We start from the raw sequence: 17,392 nt of genomic DNA, 5'->3' as shown, positions 1-17,392 counted from the left end.
GCCCCTCTTTTTCCTACTCCCCCCGCCACCAAACTTGAAAAAATGCTAACGATTACTTGTCTCGATACCGCTACATGGCGAAGACGTGAGTGATAATTTTATGTTAAATTTATATAGAGAAGTGATCCCCCACTCTAAATATTAAATGTTTATTATTTTAAAAACATTCATTCTTTTATATTATCTCTAAAGGCCGTTGAAACGTATTAGCCAAAAAAAGTAGATTTTGATTTCTTTTTAAGAAGTAAACTACACTTGGTTAGGTCGTAAAAAATACCAAATATTTATCGAAAATATGTAAATTGATCAAGAAGTTCATACATATATATATATATATATATATATATATATATATATATATATATATATACGTCTTTTTCCTAAGATTAAGGGAGGTGGTGTTTGATCAACACTGCTGGGGAGCCATGATGTAATATGCTGTTTTGTTTTTCAACCTCCGAAACAGTGTTTCATGGTAAGCAACTGATGATCCCTTAAAAAATAAATTATTAGTGCTATAGTAAATTCGAGAGAGAGTTGATGCAGTGATTGCAGGTGATTAAATGACTTACTGACGAGATGGTGTTCTAACGAATGATAATTTTTTTTGTATAGTTTTAAAGGTTAAAAACTTCAAAGACAATATATATATATATATATATATATATATATATATATATATATATATGGGCAATTGTAACGTTTTTAAACTGTTAATTACAGAATATATAAAATACTTTACATAGTTTTAAATCATAAAAATATTTGTTCTGTTTTTAGCTATTCATTGCGGACTATTATCCTCATCTTGTAGTTGTTGTTTCACGATGTTTCGGCCAACTATTCCCCTGGCCTTTATCAGGTGGTTAACCGCAACGGGATAGGAATGCTTAACTGCATCCTCAGCAATTACTGCCTTCCATAGCTGTTTGCGTCTCACCACGTTTTGGCCAACTAATCGTCTGGCCGGCTTTGGGTAGGATTGAAACCGCTATCTTTAGGAATTGCTCACTTTGAACCATAGAGATTCAACGTTTCTATCCACTGCGCAACGTGCCCCGAAGAATTCCAATGAATTCCAATTCCAATAAGAATTTCAATTAATTAAATAATATTTTGTTTTTGTTTGAAAATGATTCCAACTTACAATACAAAATATAATAAAATAATCGTAAACAAACAATTTTAAGACGCTAAAAACGTACATGATTTTTATTATCCTCAGTTTTATATCGTTTTGATTAGAAATCTTTAAAAAGTAATAATAATACAGAAATGTGAGGAAAGGACTGAAATATGAAAAAAAAAAAAAAAACATTTGTAAAATGTCGACTTAAAAAACGAAACAAGAGGTAGTTACAGTTTTGTTTTTTTATTTATGCATACGAATCGTAAACCGGAACCGGATTTATTTACGCATGCGCATCGTAAACAAAAGCAGATGGACGGTTTAAACTCCCAAGTAAAACGATTTGAGTTTTATAATATAGTAGATAGATACAAGTGTGAATGTGTGAAAGGACAATTCTCAACCTAAATACTCAACAAAGTTTTAATCTAAAGATCTGAAATTTGGTAAATAGAGTATTCAAACTTTTCCATCGGTTTTCATTCGAAAAAAATAAAAAGAATGCTAAAGAATCAAAACTGAATAATTGGTATATGGGGGGGGGTAATCGAGTTTTTATCTTTTTGTCAATTGTTTCACGAACGCGTAAGACAGATTCATTGTGTTAAGAATAAGTAAGTTTGAAAACACTTTTTAAAGATCATTCTAATCTGATCTAATTATTCCCAACTCGCATAAATGTAATTACAGCAATCGAGCTTATTATAACTGCAATACTCAGAGCACAGCACCATAAAATATATTTTGCAGAGGCTTTACTCATTTACACCCTCTCTCTCTCTCTCTCTCTCTCTATATATATATATATATATATATATATATATATATATATATATTTGTATACATATAGATATATTTAAGTGAGACGAAATATGGTAGCAGGTATTATATGATAAAAACAATGTACCAAGTTCAAACATGCCAATATGATCGGGTCGTATAAAAGAATGGATCTCGAAGTTGTAGTCGTTTTTGTAAGTCATTTTAATCTTGAGAAATAGACATTAATTTACATATCTATTAAGAAAATGTTCCATGCAATTGTACATATTCTTCATATTTAAAATATTATAATTATCTAATAATAACCCTTGATAACCCTCTCTCTCCCATCTAATGTACACCACTATACAAGATACCTAATATGCATATTACTAGACGTCGAAAACCTATGTTGTTAACTAGCACCTTCCTTCCTCTTCTTATGAGAAGCATTAGGCTTCGAAATGCCTGGCCCGAAAAGCTTTTATAACCCTACACAATGTATTGTATTCTCTTATTTCAAACTGATCAATCAATCCATATACATCAGTATGCATTTTTCTATTATCAATATCTTTTCCTCTTGGACCTTAGCTCCGCCTGCAAGTCGAGCGTTTTATTATATGTACAAGTCTTCATTTAAAGAATCTTTCTATACTTCTTTTATCCCCTCTTTCTCTTTGGATGTGTGTGTGTGTGTGTGTGTGTGTGTGTGTGTAAAATAGGTTAAGATTAGTACAATTACCACAGTTATTTACAGCAGTTCTAAAAAGTAACGGGCATTTAGCATAAAGCGAATTTTGAATATTTTATTTTGTATTAAACTATATGAAATTTCAATGTATCTATTTTTCTTCGCCCTTCATAAACTTACAAATACAAGTCAATCGCAAATAAGATTGGAGCAATGTTTTGAGGAGCGTCAATGAATGCATTTTTTTGAATCATTGAAATTATAATACAAAATGAAATTCATTTCAGAAATTGATCTTTCGCGAAATATTCGTTATATTTGATTTCTTGGTATTGGTATAAATAACGCGATATTTTGAATTGATATGGACCTAATATAATGATAATATAATAATAATAATATAATAATAATATAATTATAGCTCTGTTTGAACTTTATAATCGACCATTCAGCTGATTATAATAACTTCAGTATTCGGTGTCTCCGTTATAATTAGTTATTCTATTGTACATTAATACTCCATTAAGTCGAAGAATTCTGACTCTTGGATGTACAATATTGATGGAGAGTTATGAAAATAATGATAACTGTTTTGAGCTCCTTCAAACATAATCTCAGAGGCGAATCCAACAATTTAAATGACAAAGTATAAACGAAACTAAAAAGCACAAATGGATAACTGAAGTAACAGAGGCGGTTACAATAAATATTATTATCACAAATAAAGTTTTATATATATATATATATATATATATATATATAGTCATCCACATACAGAACTGTTTCGCTGTTTCACAGCTCATCAGTGCGGCTAGACAGGCAATTACCTCAAGCCAGGATTGAAACCCGACCGTTTGTACGGCAGTCAAGGCTCCTAACCATTACGCTATTGGCGGCTGCTTGAACGAGTAGTGAGTTTAACGATGTTTTTGATATCGTCTGAAATACCTCCGCTCGATTTGTTTACACAAAGAGCGTCGCTTTTATGCTAATGGTAATTCGTGTTTCACTTCTCAATATGCTCAAATCAAGGTGAGGAGCACTATAGTCATCCACATACAGAACTGTTTCGCTGTTTCACAGCTCATCAGTGCGGCTAGACAGGCAACTACCTCAAGCCAGGATTGAAACCCGACCGTTTGTACGGCAGTCAAGGCTCCTAACCATTACGCTATTGGCGGCTGCTTGAACGAGTAGTGAGTTTAACGATATATATATAATAGAAATTATGATTGTGAACTGATTCTATCCTATAGTAATTAGAATGTAACTTACTAGCACGCACACACACACACATATATATTGTTATACCTAGTCTTAAATAAGACTTATATGGACACACACATAGACACACAAACATATATATATATATATATATATATATATATATATATATATATATATATATATATATATATATATGCACTCCAATTAAAGAAAACAGCTAAGAAGCTTAGAAGAAGCCATCGTTGGATTCAAAAGGCTGGAACGCGAATGACGAGACCAATCAATGCACAGACATTATTTTTCAGAAATCGATTCATTGTCTGACTGTTCGATTAACGATCATATCAAACGAATCTAAAGTATTTGAGTGTACGTCTTTTTCAGCCCATCAAAACAAAAATAGCCCAATCGCTTTCCTGTAAAATCCGCATTCGTCCAGCGTACAGAATTATCACTCGTGTGATTCGCAAACCGACAATAATAGACCGAAACAAAATTGTCGATATTTTTTCACGGTGTATAATTATAGAATGAAGCTGCATATTTTGAATTGTGTATCATTACTTATCAAGGCCAGGAGTAACTGGAGGAGAAGTGTTTATTAAACGGAAGTGATTGCTAGTGATCAGATGAGGAACGCTATGACAATACTTATGAAGAATTTTGTTCGGTTTTTAGAGACAATGGATACTCCCTATTTAAGTAAAGTCTATATGAAGCAACAGTTGCACACTCCTCAACCATACCTCATGTACTGGAAGAACTCCTTGGATTGAGGAAAACAATCTTTTTATATTATTTGTTAAAACATTTGATGAACATTTAAAATTTTATTTTCATTTTTCTTAAATCAATGTTCTATTTATAATTTGAAAAATCCATTTATCACAATAATCAATTAAATATTATCTTTTTATTATTCAATTAAATATTGTATATATATATATATATAAATATATATATATAAATATATATACATGCATATATATATATATATATATATATATATATATATATATATATATATACAAACGTAGAGAGAGAAGGGAGATGAAATAGAGAGAGGCAGAGAGAAACTATAAAGAGACAATATACATAAAATTGATTTTGAAGGTTTTAGAATAAAAATATTTCTAATTCCTCTACAATAATAGCAAAGGCAACCCGGCGTTGCCTCGAACTAATATATAAATATGTAACATATTTCAATTAAAACTTCTCTCTAACTCTCTTCTCCACTCGTTCACTTCCTTCATTTCCCTCTTTTTTCTCCGCTCAGCCCATTTTCTCTCTGGATATACGCACACACAACTAGTTTTTATAGATTCCCTGAGGAATGAGTGAGCATAAGGGAATTAATTCCTTGATAAAAAGATCAGTTACCTCCCTTTAGTCAGTACATCATCTGGCTGAAAAATTGAACCCCCTGAAGCAATCTGCACTAGTTTTTAGGGGTGAATATCATTTTTCTAAATCTTAGGTATTATCCATCCACTGAAAGTTTATATGTTGGATGTCGTGCGACTAACTATAACATACAAAACAACATACGCTTTTATAAATATCCAGGTTTCTTGTGAATCATTTTTTTTATTGGAGTTATTTTGAGATGAGTAATTTGTGTATTTATTTATTTTGCAGACTGTTACCCTCATCTTCATAGTTGTTGCTTCATCACGTTCCGGACAACTCATCCTCTGGCTTTCTTTAACATTCCTATCCCGTTGCGGAAAAATCACCTGAAAAAGGCCAGCGAATGAGTTGGCCGAAACGTTATATATTGAATACCAAGTGATTCAAAATAACATACACTTTTATAAATGTCCAAATATCTGTTCTGCTAATTAGACGGTGGATCCGGACGTATCTAAAAGTACTCGCTCCTAGGTAAATATGACATTTACATCATCCTGTTCTCGCGAGAAAAAGCAAATAAGAAAAGTAGACAAGATTAAAAACCGAATTATGCAGACAGGAATTGTTTATATCGTTTATAATTATAATCATCGCCAACATTCGAAGTTGATGTTATTCTTAAGGTAAAAGAAAAAATTCCTATGAGCAGAACCTCCCCACTTAATGTGGTAGCGGTACTCCATGTTAATGCATATCTTACTCTGCAGTGTCGAAACATTACATTCATTTATTCCTCTGGTGGCGAACAGACAGTCGATAATCGGTAGCGGTACACGCTGGGGAGCTCGCAGATATGCCGAACCAACACCTACGGGTACATATTTCAGGGAGGAAAGTATTTGAAAAGATGAGATAGGAAAGGGTCGATATCACTTAGAGTCTAACAGTTTTAAGGAACCCGTCACTGTAGACAGACAGAGAGGGGGGGGAGAGAGATAGTGAGATGATATGGGAGGTAGGGGTAGGGGTATTGATAAGGGTGAGAAATTCATTCGCACGTATCTTCTTTCAGCATCAACCTTCTTTTGTATAGTACGAGAGAATTTCAGCGCTGACTGTAACACAATGCGGGGAAATGATTGCGCCTTATCGATACTGAACAGTTTATTAGGTACGTCCAATCATCTCGAAGAGGGGCTCCGCTTGTCTGTCTTATGTTATATATATATATATATATATATATATATATATATATATATATATATATATATATGTGTGTGTGTGTGTGTGTGTGTGTGTGTGTGTGTGTGTGTATGTGTATACGAGGTTAAAGGTATTCAAGAGTGATAACAAGGAACTTAACGAAGTTAATACGAGTTCTCAATAAAAAAAAGGAAGATATAATTTTAATATAAACAAATTTACATGGTTGCAACACCAGACATGCTAATGTTTCGAACAAAATGGTATGTTAAAACCAGAAATCATCATCAGGCGACTTAATAAATAGTTGCTTTCCACAGAAGAAGCCAGTCATCCAAAAAACTATATATATATATATACCATTTTTCACCCAAAACAAGGTATATTTCCACTTGAACATAAGGGGATATGATTTGAGATTGTTTGGAACAATGTCTGTGGGGAGATGAGGAGCAAGATGTTTGTTGACATTACATTTAAACTTCTGCATGGCAGTGTGAAAGTGTCATAATAACGTATTAAAATTATGCTATTAATACTAGAATAGCTAATAATAATAATATCAACAACAATGAGAAGAAGAGGAAGAAGAAAAAAAAAGAAGAAGAAGAAGAAGAAGAAGAAGAAGAAGAAGAAGAAAGAAGCATCTTACAACGTTAAAACATTTTAATTGAATTGCTCTGTATTTTATATTAAGCATTTTGTCTTGTCGGGAGTATCATAGAGAGGCCCAGTTTATATATATATATATATATATATATATATATATATATATATATATATATATATATATATATATATATTACCATCTTGGATCATTTTGGTAAATTTAATTGTAATTTTTATTTTATTTTATATATATATATATATATATATATATATCTTATAAATGTTTATTTTTAAAATATTGTTAATTTCAATGTATACTGTTTTCGTTTAACGGGTTGAGACTTATGATAAAAACTGAATCACCGTTAATTTCGAGTTAAGCTCAATGTATCTATTTTATAGGTGCAGAGCATATAGTACAAAACTTGTAAAAATTCAAAGACATATTTTTCTTTTTTGTAACTTTTGTTTATTTCCTCTAGGATTTCTTCATTACAGCCGTTTCGTTAATGAGATGGCAATTTTATTATTTTATGTGTCCATAAAAATGTCTTATTCTCACCAACTCGTCAGATGTTATTGGCAGACTTGTAACAACGTGGAGATGGATTTTTTTTTTACCCAAACACCAAGTTTATCAAATTATTTAAAATGAACGTTTTGTTGGTAACATAAAAAAATGTAAGTCTTTGAATTTGAACAAAGTTTTGTACTATATATATATATATATATATATATATATATATATATATATATATATATATATATATATATATATATATATGTATATATATATATATAAGGGGGAAATTGTAGTATAGTATAATGGTTGTAGCTAATCGAGTGTTTTTGTGAACATTTGGCAAGGGGGCATAGATTGAAGCTCAGACGAGCATTTGGCGATAGGCTCACAACGTCTCTTCTGTGAGAAAGAGGTTGCAGGGAAAAGAGAAGGGCATCACCGACTAAGTTTTGAGGCCGGTTTTGAACTCTATTAAGGTAGGATAGCTTTCAATAATTATTTTAATAACATTAATATAAATTCAAGATTTTGCTGATTGTCATGTTAGTCAGGGGTATTTACGCCGAAGTGGGCACACGTGTTATTAGTTCATTAGAGCACATTCTATTATAATACTTACTAGCGGAACCTGTGGAATTTCATAGGAGGCTCATTCATATGTAATATACTGATGTTGGCATTCTATAGATGCTCAGTGTAAATGGAGACGCTCTGATATTATTGTAGCTTTTTTTGTTAAAAATGCAAACGTATTTTTCTAAGTTAGCACGAACGCCCTGTAAAACCCGGTCGCAAATTACGCTTAAATATGTTATTTTAATTTTTGGAGATTTCGTATATATTATTATAGAGTTAATGTTCTATCGATTTTTATGTTATAAAGTTGCTATTTCAAAAAAAAAAATATCCACATGACTTAGGTGCATTGGCTTGAATCGAAACCGATAATAAAACCTATGAAAAAAAATGCATATATATATATATATATATATATATATATATATATATATATATATATATATATATATATATATATATAATTTGAGTTCCTTCAGCCGAAACCAAAACTTATGAAGAATTCTTGATAAAATCATTCATAAAAAAATATATGACTTAAGTGCCATCAGCTATAGTCGAAACCGAAACCAAAACCTATGAAGAATTATTGGTAAAATTATTCATGGTAAGAAATAAAACAAAACAATTAAACGACCCGGATGTAAGCGTGACACACACAAAAAGAACACACACGCTATCGTATTAATATATAAATAAATCAGGAACAGTGATGCAACACTGAAGCAATGGGATAGAGGTTGGATCTTGAGCGATAGTACGGCACATTAGATTTGAAACTCTACACAAGTAGTGATAAACCAGTGGTAAATAAACTCCAGGTTACAGTTATCATTTTCGTAGGTCTGTCAAGTTTAAGGTTGCAATGAGTTTTTTTGGTCTGTCACGATCAAGTTTATAAATATTATTATCCTACGTCCAACAGTTTTAATGTTGCAATAAAATTTAACTTGGTCTGTCACGCTTAAGTTTGAAATATCATTATAGATAGTAGGTAGTTGAGCTATGAAAATAGCTCTGATTAGTCGAGCATGATCACGCAGTTACAGAGTCAAAGTGGTTTTGCTTAACATTACAATAGTATTTGCATTGTTCATTGTCATTAGTTTCCTCATCTTCAGATCAAGATGCCTAAGTTTTTTCTTTGTACCAGCCTATGAATGATTCAGATTATTATTATTATTATTATTATTATTATTATTATTATTATTATTATTATAAGAAGAAGAAGTAGTAATAGTAGTAGTAGTAGTAGTAGTAGTAGTAGTAGTAGTAGTAGTAGTAGTAGTAGTATTGTGGAGAAGAAGGACTATCAATTTATACACATGATTACTTTTGCTGGTAATAAGTTGATATACATTATTTTTAAATAAGATGAAAATATTGATGATTTTGCTGGTATCTCTTTGTGATGTCTTATAAAAGGAGCTGAAGAAGAAACATTTCAACTTTCACCTTTCACCTGCCCCGTTGTGGTTGCCGTTGGGACGCTACGAAATGCATTACACTAAAGCAGTAGCCGTCGATATCTTTCCCAAAAGAATGAGGGACTTTTATTTAATCATTCACGAACTGGTTCGCTATATAACAGCTGTATAAAAACGTAGATCAGTATATATATATATATATATATATATATATATATATATATGTGTGTGTGTGTGTGTGTGTGTGTGTGTGTGTGTGTGTATACAGGGTGGGCCATAAGGCACGCACAAAAGAATTAAGTGACGTGAAACTGTGAATCTTCGGGGCAAAATATATTTTCCTTTCTTTGGGTATAAGATACATCTTCTTTTATGATTGTATCAGCATGTACAACGTGTTTTTCAGTTTATTAGTTAAGTTTGGTTTTAATAAATAACGTTTATTACTATCAGAATTATTTCAAATCCTTTGGTGCGCGACTTATGGCCCACCCTATATATATATATATATATATATATATATATATATATATATATATATATATATATATATATATAAACACGTGTTTTTCTGCATAATTAAAGTCAAATGTAGAGACTCGAGTAGATACGTTTGGACTGTCGGGTTAGGGTTTGAAATAGTCTTTCTTTAATCTATCACGATTAAATTGTAATGCGTTTCGTGTAAGTTATTAAATGTATTTTCTTCGATTTTTCGACTGTTAACTATATTGCAAGATTTGCGATTAACAGGGAACAAAACTCTCACTCCACCTCACTCCTTTCCACAGACGAAGTGTGGTGAATCTCTCTCTGCTCTGTCGTTATTTGCATGGCAGGTGCTATTTATGCCCCGCCTTCCCGTAGATCATTCACTTTGTTACAACAACTTCCAACAATTTCCCTTATTATCTATATGTGTCTAAAACTAAACGTAAATTCAATGAGCCTATCCGTGGAGCACAATACCACAGGGTTGCTTCCACACTGACTATAACATGGCCGTTTGCAAGTCTAAATAAGTTCTTGTGTGACCGTCTTCTTAAATAATGTAGCACTACCTAAGGTTCACCATTACCGATAATCATATAAATCAGGTCATGTGTAACATCCCAAACGGCCACCGCCACAGGACAGGTGAAAGTTGAAAGTTGAAATGTTTCTTATTCTCTCTTCAACTCCTTTAATTAAACATCACAAAGAGATACCTGCAAAAAGCATCAACATTTTTATCTTATTTAATAACAATATATATCATAGAAAAAATGCATGACAATATAAAGCTGCAAGAAGTAAATTTAAAAATTTAAATAATAATAATAATAGTATAATAAGTAATTTCTTTGTAGAAAAGATTTTTAAAAACACTTTAATTCATACGTTGAATAAAACCTGTCTAGCTTTACAACTGAACAAAGATGGCTGCACGAACAAACGCGCAATGTTAAGTTTTCTACGAGCTTTTTCTTCTTGCAGCATTATATTGTCATGCATTTTTTCTACCTAAGCAAAGAATTTCTAATTTTTCTGAAGAGTATATGCACGAAAAGAGACAATATTGACATAATAGTAACCGTTTGTTTCCGCATAACAAAAGGATCTGTAAAAATGTACCGAAATTGTTATATGCTGGAGGAGCTGTTTTGCATGAAAAATAAATATTTGGATCTTGGAATGTAACTACTAAGAACAAAAGAAGATTGAAAATATAGCAAATAATTTCTATACTAAAAATCAAAGTCCACTCTAAACATAACCCTCCTCTAAATGAGTTGGAAAACTCTATGCTAAATTTAGTTAAGAACATCAAATTTAAAAACAAAAATACCATTCAAGTCCAGTTATTAGAAAATTAACAACTTTGCTGCAAAAGTAAAGAAAAATAAATGTTTATTCGTCCCCGCAGATAAGACAAAAATTATTATAAACTGTACTTCCCAATATATAAAAAATCATTTAGAAAGACCTCCATAAATCTTATAAAATAGTTCCACAAAACACTCTAGATCGTATAAACTTAGAGGTTAAGATACTGTCACCATAGGAGAAATTGACTGGTGATTGTTGTTGATGTCAAGGTTTATAAAATTGAGGATATGTTTATGTTTAAGGGCAAGAAACCAGTTAATTACAGAGTCTGAGTTTTGCCAGAGGCAGAGGCTAACTTTTCTCTAATAGAGAGGATGATTCTATGTAAGATTTTCTTACTTACTGAACCTAAATGAGAACTATATGGGCAAATCAATCTAATAGATGGGTTGTTGTAAAAAGTAGTTTTATGGTCCTTAAGGGTAAATCTAGGTGTACTCCATGGTCTCATGTTTTTGTTTCTGGAAACTTTAATTTACCCTGGCGATCTATAATTCTGCTTTCCCTTTCGCTATGGATTACCAATCAATTATCAATGAACTCATTTTAAATTTATCCTGTTCTGGATTTATTCATTAGATTTTTACCATATCTTTTTTCTCTCCCTTTTTCCTGTTTCCTGCTTTCTTGATCATTTTTAATCCCTACAAACGGTCACTAACTGTTTAATAACTTTTTTGATGCAAGTATGATTAATTTCATATTTGCAGTTTCTTTCAATACATTAACCGGCAAAATGTATTGTACGTTTTGCAAACATCTTCTCTCTGATGAGAAGAATTGCATTTTTCGAAACTCCGCGGAATACGGTGTTTCTTGTTTATTTGCACTTCTTGTCGGATAATCAATATTTTGTATACCTTCATTACAGCTTCATAATATTTTTTGAAAATTTTAATAAATATTTTAATAATATTTTTCTATTATATATATATATATATATATATAATAGAAAAATTTTATATATGCGTGTGTGTATGTGTGTGTGTTCACATTAAGTTTAAACTTCTGTGTGTTAGTACAGTGAAGGAAGGAATAAATAGAAAGGAATTCCAAAGTCTAGTATTTCGTGGGATGAAGCTATTATATAAGAAAGATTTCCGACAACTAGTGACCTCAACAGTGAAAGGGAAGGTTTTACTACTAGACAGGTTATTCGGTGTATGTACGTCAAGGTGATACTAGTGCAATGAGTTTGTGAGTGAATACCTGCTTTTAAAGTATTTATAAAACAAGCACAAGGATGCAATATTACGGTGATGAGACAGAGATTAGAGCTTCGACCAGTTGATCTGTTACGTCTGCGTTTAAGATAGTATTCCCATTGCTTGACCATCTGGCCAAATGCCCCATCATTTACTATAGATGTAACGTCGCAAGAACAAACACAAATAAATAAAAATTGGGATCAGCATTTTTCCTTTTTTAACAAAAGAATTTATTACCGTTAATTTCCCATTTCGACACCATTAAAAAATATCTCACTGCTGCATGTACATCTAACCTAGCGCATTTCTCTTTTTTCCGACCGCACGCTGGCCACGGCCGGCCTATTCTCGCCTTCACTTTACCAGTCCGTCTCCTTCCGAGTGGACGTTTTTCATCCCGACGACGTGGTATTCTTTTTTATTTTTCTTCAGATGCAAGCCAGAGAACACTTGCCAATTTGCATATGCGTTCAAACGCTGCTCCTGCTGCTAATGCAATCACTTGACATGCATCCTTTGATTGCTGCTGATATTTTCATACGCGCTCATATGCGCTCTGTTACAGATGCGTCTAAACATATTTAAAATAGTTCTGTCGTCAGTTTCTTCGCCATCATAATAAGTATTGCATAAGTATGGTTCATCGTTAACTGCGTATATTAAGTAAACGCATCTTAAGAATCGAATTGTTCGTATGTAACTTTTTTCCTTTCATGTCGTCTACCCTGTTTTAATATTCCTCGCTGTGACTTGATCTTCGTTCAGTTCCACTGACAATTCTGGCGCGTGTGAAATAAAGAGACCTCCATTTATTATCTTCTGCTGCCTTAGCTGCTGAAACTAAAAGAAGACACTGCAGGGTTACCTGAGAGGCCCCAAATATTATACCCTCGGGCAGAAGACGTTTTCGTCTGACATAAAGTTAATACCATTTCTCGCTTCGGCGCAAAGGCGCTTCACTATAGACAACTGTGTAATGTAGTTTGACTAATTACCAACATCAGAGACAACTTTGAACAATTCGTAAATACCAAAGTCGAGTTTTCTGAAATATGGATATGGCACGCACTCGTTCTACATTCAAGCAACCATAAATATTTTATTTCATCTGTTTCATTTGAAGACATTGACACAATTCATACGATGTACTGACAAGAGCTGCGATGTAATTCTCTCTACTATTCGGTTCCCGAAGGCTACTCCTAAGCATTACCTCCTCTTTTGAAAAAAAGAACAATAGGTTTATTATATCAAATATAATTCATATAAAAAATGTTATCACTCTCATAGTATACCTCATCTTTCCAATTGCATTTGTACTCGTTTCATCAGTGACCTTTATTTTTTGAGAATCTCTTGGCTTTAGTAAGCTGTTATCTTCATAGAAAAAACAATAAGTACCCGGATCAGAGAAATATGAAGAGTCAACCTAGGCTATTTTTTCACATTCTCAGCGTCTCCCCTTTTGCCGGCCAGAAATCGTCCATGTTAATTCGATCGCCTTTCATTTAGTACTGATCAGAAGACTAGTATATGCCTCCTCTACAAGGGAATACTGTTTTTTTACTAATGGGCCACCATTTATAAAAAACCACTCGAGCATGGGGGCTGAAGAAATTTTCAATTAAACAATGAACCCCATTACAAGAGCATCGGAAAGAACAAGCGCAATGGACCGTACATTATTTATCTGGAATTAAGTATCATAAAGCATGGCTTAGCAATTATTTGTTTACATGAAACTTGAAGATGATCATATTGTATTCCATTGGAATGCACATTCGTGGTATTTCTGGCTGTTCTAGAAAATAAATTAGATGATGTGTAGATACGCAGTCTAGAGAGAAATGGCCGCATGCTTGTTAGAATGCGTTCAACAAGTCATGTAAATATTGTTTATGGCAATAATGTCATGCGGACTGGTGTAATAATAATATTTCAATTTGTCTTGAAGTTGAATGACAATCTTTAAATAATTCAATGGATTTTCAAGCATCAGTTAATTAGCAATTCTTGTAAGTGTGAAATCTGTAATTTACTATGTGCATTAGACCGTTATTCGCAGTCAATTGATGGTTGAAAGTGAAGTTCAAATGATAGATTTCGTAGTTCAATACAAAAAGATATCTCCCTTTGAGCGAAGGACACTCTCCTTACGAACAATTATTATATTTATTTGCAGACTATTGTTTTTTTGTTTTTGTCGTTTCACCACGTTTCGATCAACTATTCCTCTGACCTTCTTTAGGTGGTTAGCCGAGACGGGGTAGAAATGCCGAGTCTTTTAACTATATCCTCAGTTATTACTGCTTTCTATAGCTGTTGTTGTTGTCTACAAATCCTCTGGCCTACTTTGGGTAGGATTGAAACCTTAGAGATTCAACAACTCTATCCACTCTTAGATAGCAGTAACAGCATTTCAAGCTTGCCTATAATATTTATTTGCTAATATCATTCCTCTGGTGAAAAGACGCCTTCTTTGAATCTTTGTGGATTAAAGAAATTTCAACATTTTTCTTGTAAATGTCTTGTAAATTATGAGTTACAGGCTTTAATTGTTATATATATACATATACATATACATATATATATATATATATATATACATATACATATATATATATTTATATATATTAATTTGGTGGGTATTAGACCTAGACTCTATAGAGCAGTGTTTACTTTACTGTATTAGTAAATGTACTAATAATATTAAAAGAAAAAACAGTACTTGCTGTAATGTAGATATATAATAAGCTCGATAGGTATAGATATCCTAGAGCTATTTTACTATTGAGCAAAATGATTCATGATTTGGGAATTGAAAATCAGTTTCAAAAGGAAAAAAAAAACAAACAACAAAAATAACTAGTTTGTACGATCGTTTCGAAACGATATTTTACTGAAATAGGCAATATGTATTGAACAATAATTTGATAAAAAGATTTTTATATTCAAACAAAGTCTCCTCATCAGCAAAATATTTTGCGGGTGGGGCGGGGGTTAAAGACACAAAAATAAACTAGCATTTTTGTATTGAGGCAGTTATTCTTGGAGAAATTAAACGAATAATAAAGAAAAAGAGGTTATTAATTTTTCTATTGATAAATAAAATAAAAATAAAATAGAGTGGAAAGGTAAGGTTAAAAGAAAATATTATAATTAATAAAAAATATATACCTTTGTTTCCGTCCATTTTTAAAGCTAGTTCTTATTTTAGTACATCTTTTTTTGGCATGTTGTTAAAAGTTTTCTATTAATCGTTGAAATAATTATTTATATTATTTTAAATGAAACATTAATAAATTCATAATTGGCAGTTTATTATCGTATTATCGCTATTTTTAAATTTCAATTTATAATTAATTTAGAAAGGGAGGTAACTGTCATTTTCTGAAAAATGACATTTAAATACAAAAGCCTTATCAGTCAAAGGAAGATAATCACTATTATTTATTGAATTATAATTTAATAATTAATTAATAATAATTTAAAAAAATAGTATATAAATTTAAAATAAAAAATAGAAATAGAAAATGGATAATAAAATACTATTTAAAATAATCTTAATAATGATAATTAAATTATAGTAATAATAACATTTATTAAGTTATAGATGATAAATGTTAAAAATAGACCAGACCAATGTTTATGAATGCATCAGAATTTTATATTTTAAGTTTGAGAATAAATTTACTGTCATATATTAAGGCTTCGTATCTACAACGTGCGCAGGATCTATCACCCGGCATGTACGCTTTATGAGATTCAAGTATTTTACATTTTAAATTGGAGGGAATATCTCCTTCATTAATGTTTAGATAAAGATGCCTAGTTTTTCTAAGGATAGATTTTTAAATGAGTGCTTATGTGTGGAGATTCTGTGTTTAATAAGTTCAAATGTGAACCCAAAGTAAATTGCATTTTGTTTAGTATGTATGTAAGGATTTGTATGCTTACTGTTATTATAATTTAGATTTGGGGTTTTTGATATTGTGTAGCTATAGATTACACTGTTTACTTTGCAGATACCTTGTAAAGGACATTTATTTATCAATAGAAAAATTAATAACCTCTTTTTTCTTTATTATTCTTTTAATTTTTCCAGGAATATCTATTTTATTTTGGTGTCTTTAACACCCCCTACCCGCATTATTTTCCTGATGAGGAGACTTTGTTTAAATATAAAATAATTAATTATTGTTCAAGAAATATTGTCTATTTCAATAAAGCATCGTTTCCTAAACGATCGTACAAAATATTGATTGTGTTTGATTTTTCCTTTTAAACTGATTTTCAATGAAAAAATCATGAATCATTTTACTCAATATATATATATATACTAGCAAAAGTACCCGTCGTTGACTGGGTTCAAAATCAGCCTACAGAAAATGGACTCTGATTTATGAAAGTATGATAGGTTATGAAAAGGAAGGGCCGTAAAGAGATAGATTCAAATTTGGGTGTATCAAAACCAAAGCAAAATATGATGAAATTAAAAATAAAATAGATAAACCCCATAATTTATTATACCATACCTGTTCACACTGAAACACTTATCACAATGTTCTGTGGATCTATATTAAAAAACCTTGTTAAACTTTGTGACATATTTCCATTCTATGGAGGTCAGGCGCGAACGAACACCCCATAATTTTATTATACCATATTTCTTCAAACTGAAACATAATTATCAAAGTATACTTACGCAGATAGATATGAAAAGTTTTTATTAAAGTTTGTGCCTATTTCCATTCTATGGAGGCAAGGCACGAACGCAGACCCCACAATTTTATTATACCATCCCTATTT

The 17,392-nt window shown here is 31.5% G+C and overlaps 1 protein-coding gene across 3 annotated transcripts in view; it reads right to left on the bottom strand.

The window, feature by feature from the left end:
* LOC145296648 (potassium voltage-gated channel protein Shaker-like) overlaps positions 1 to 17,392 on the bottom strand; it is a 390,939-nt gene that overhangs the window by 318,884 nt on the left and 54,663 nt on the right. The window lies entirely within an intron of this gene.

The sequence above is a fragment of the Euprymna scolopes genome, chromosome 17, assembly GCF_053919585.1.
Source record: "Euprymna scolopes isolate OS-2025 chromosome 17, ASM5391958v1, whole genome shotgun sequence".
NCBI classification, from domain to species: Eukaryota; Metazoa; Mollusca; class Cephalopoda; order Sepiida; family Sepiolidae; genus Euprymna; species Euprymna scolopes.
Note: the sequence above shows the minus strand (reverse complement) of the source record. Positions and strands in the feature narration are given on the sequence as shown.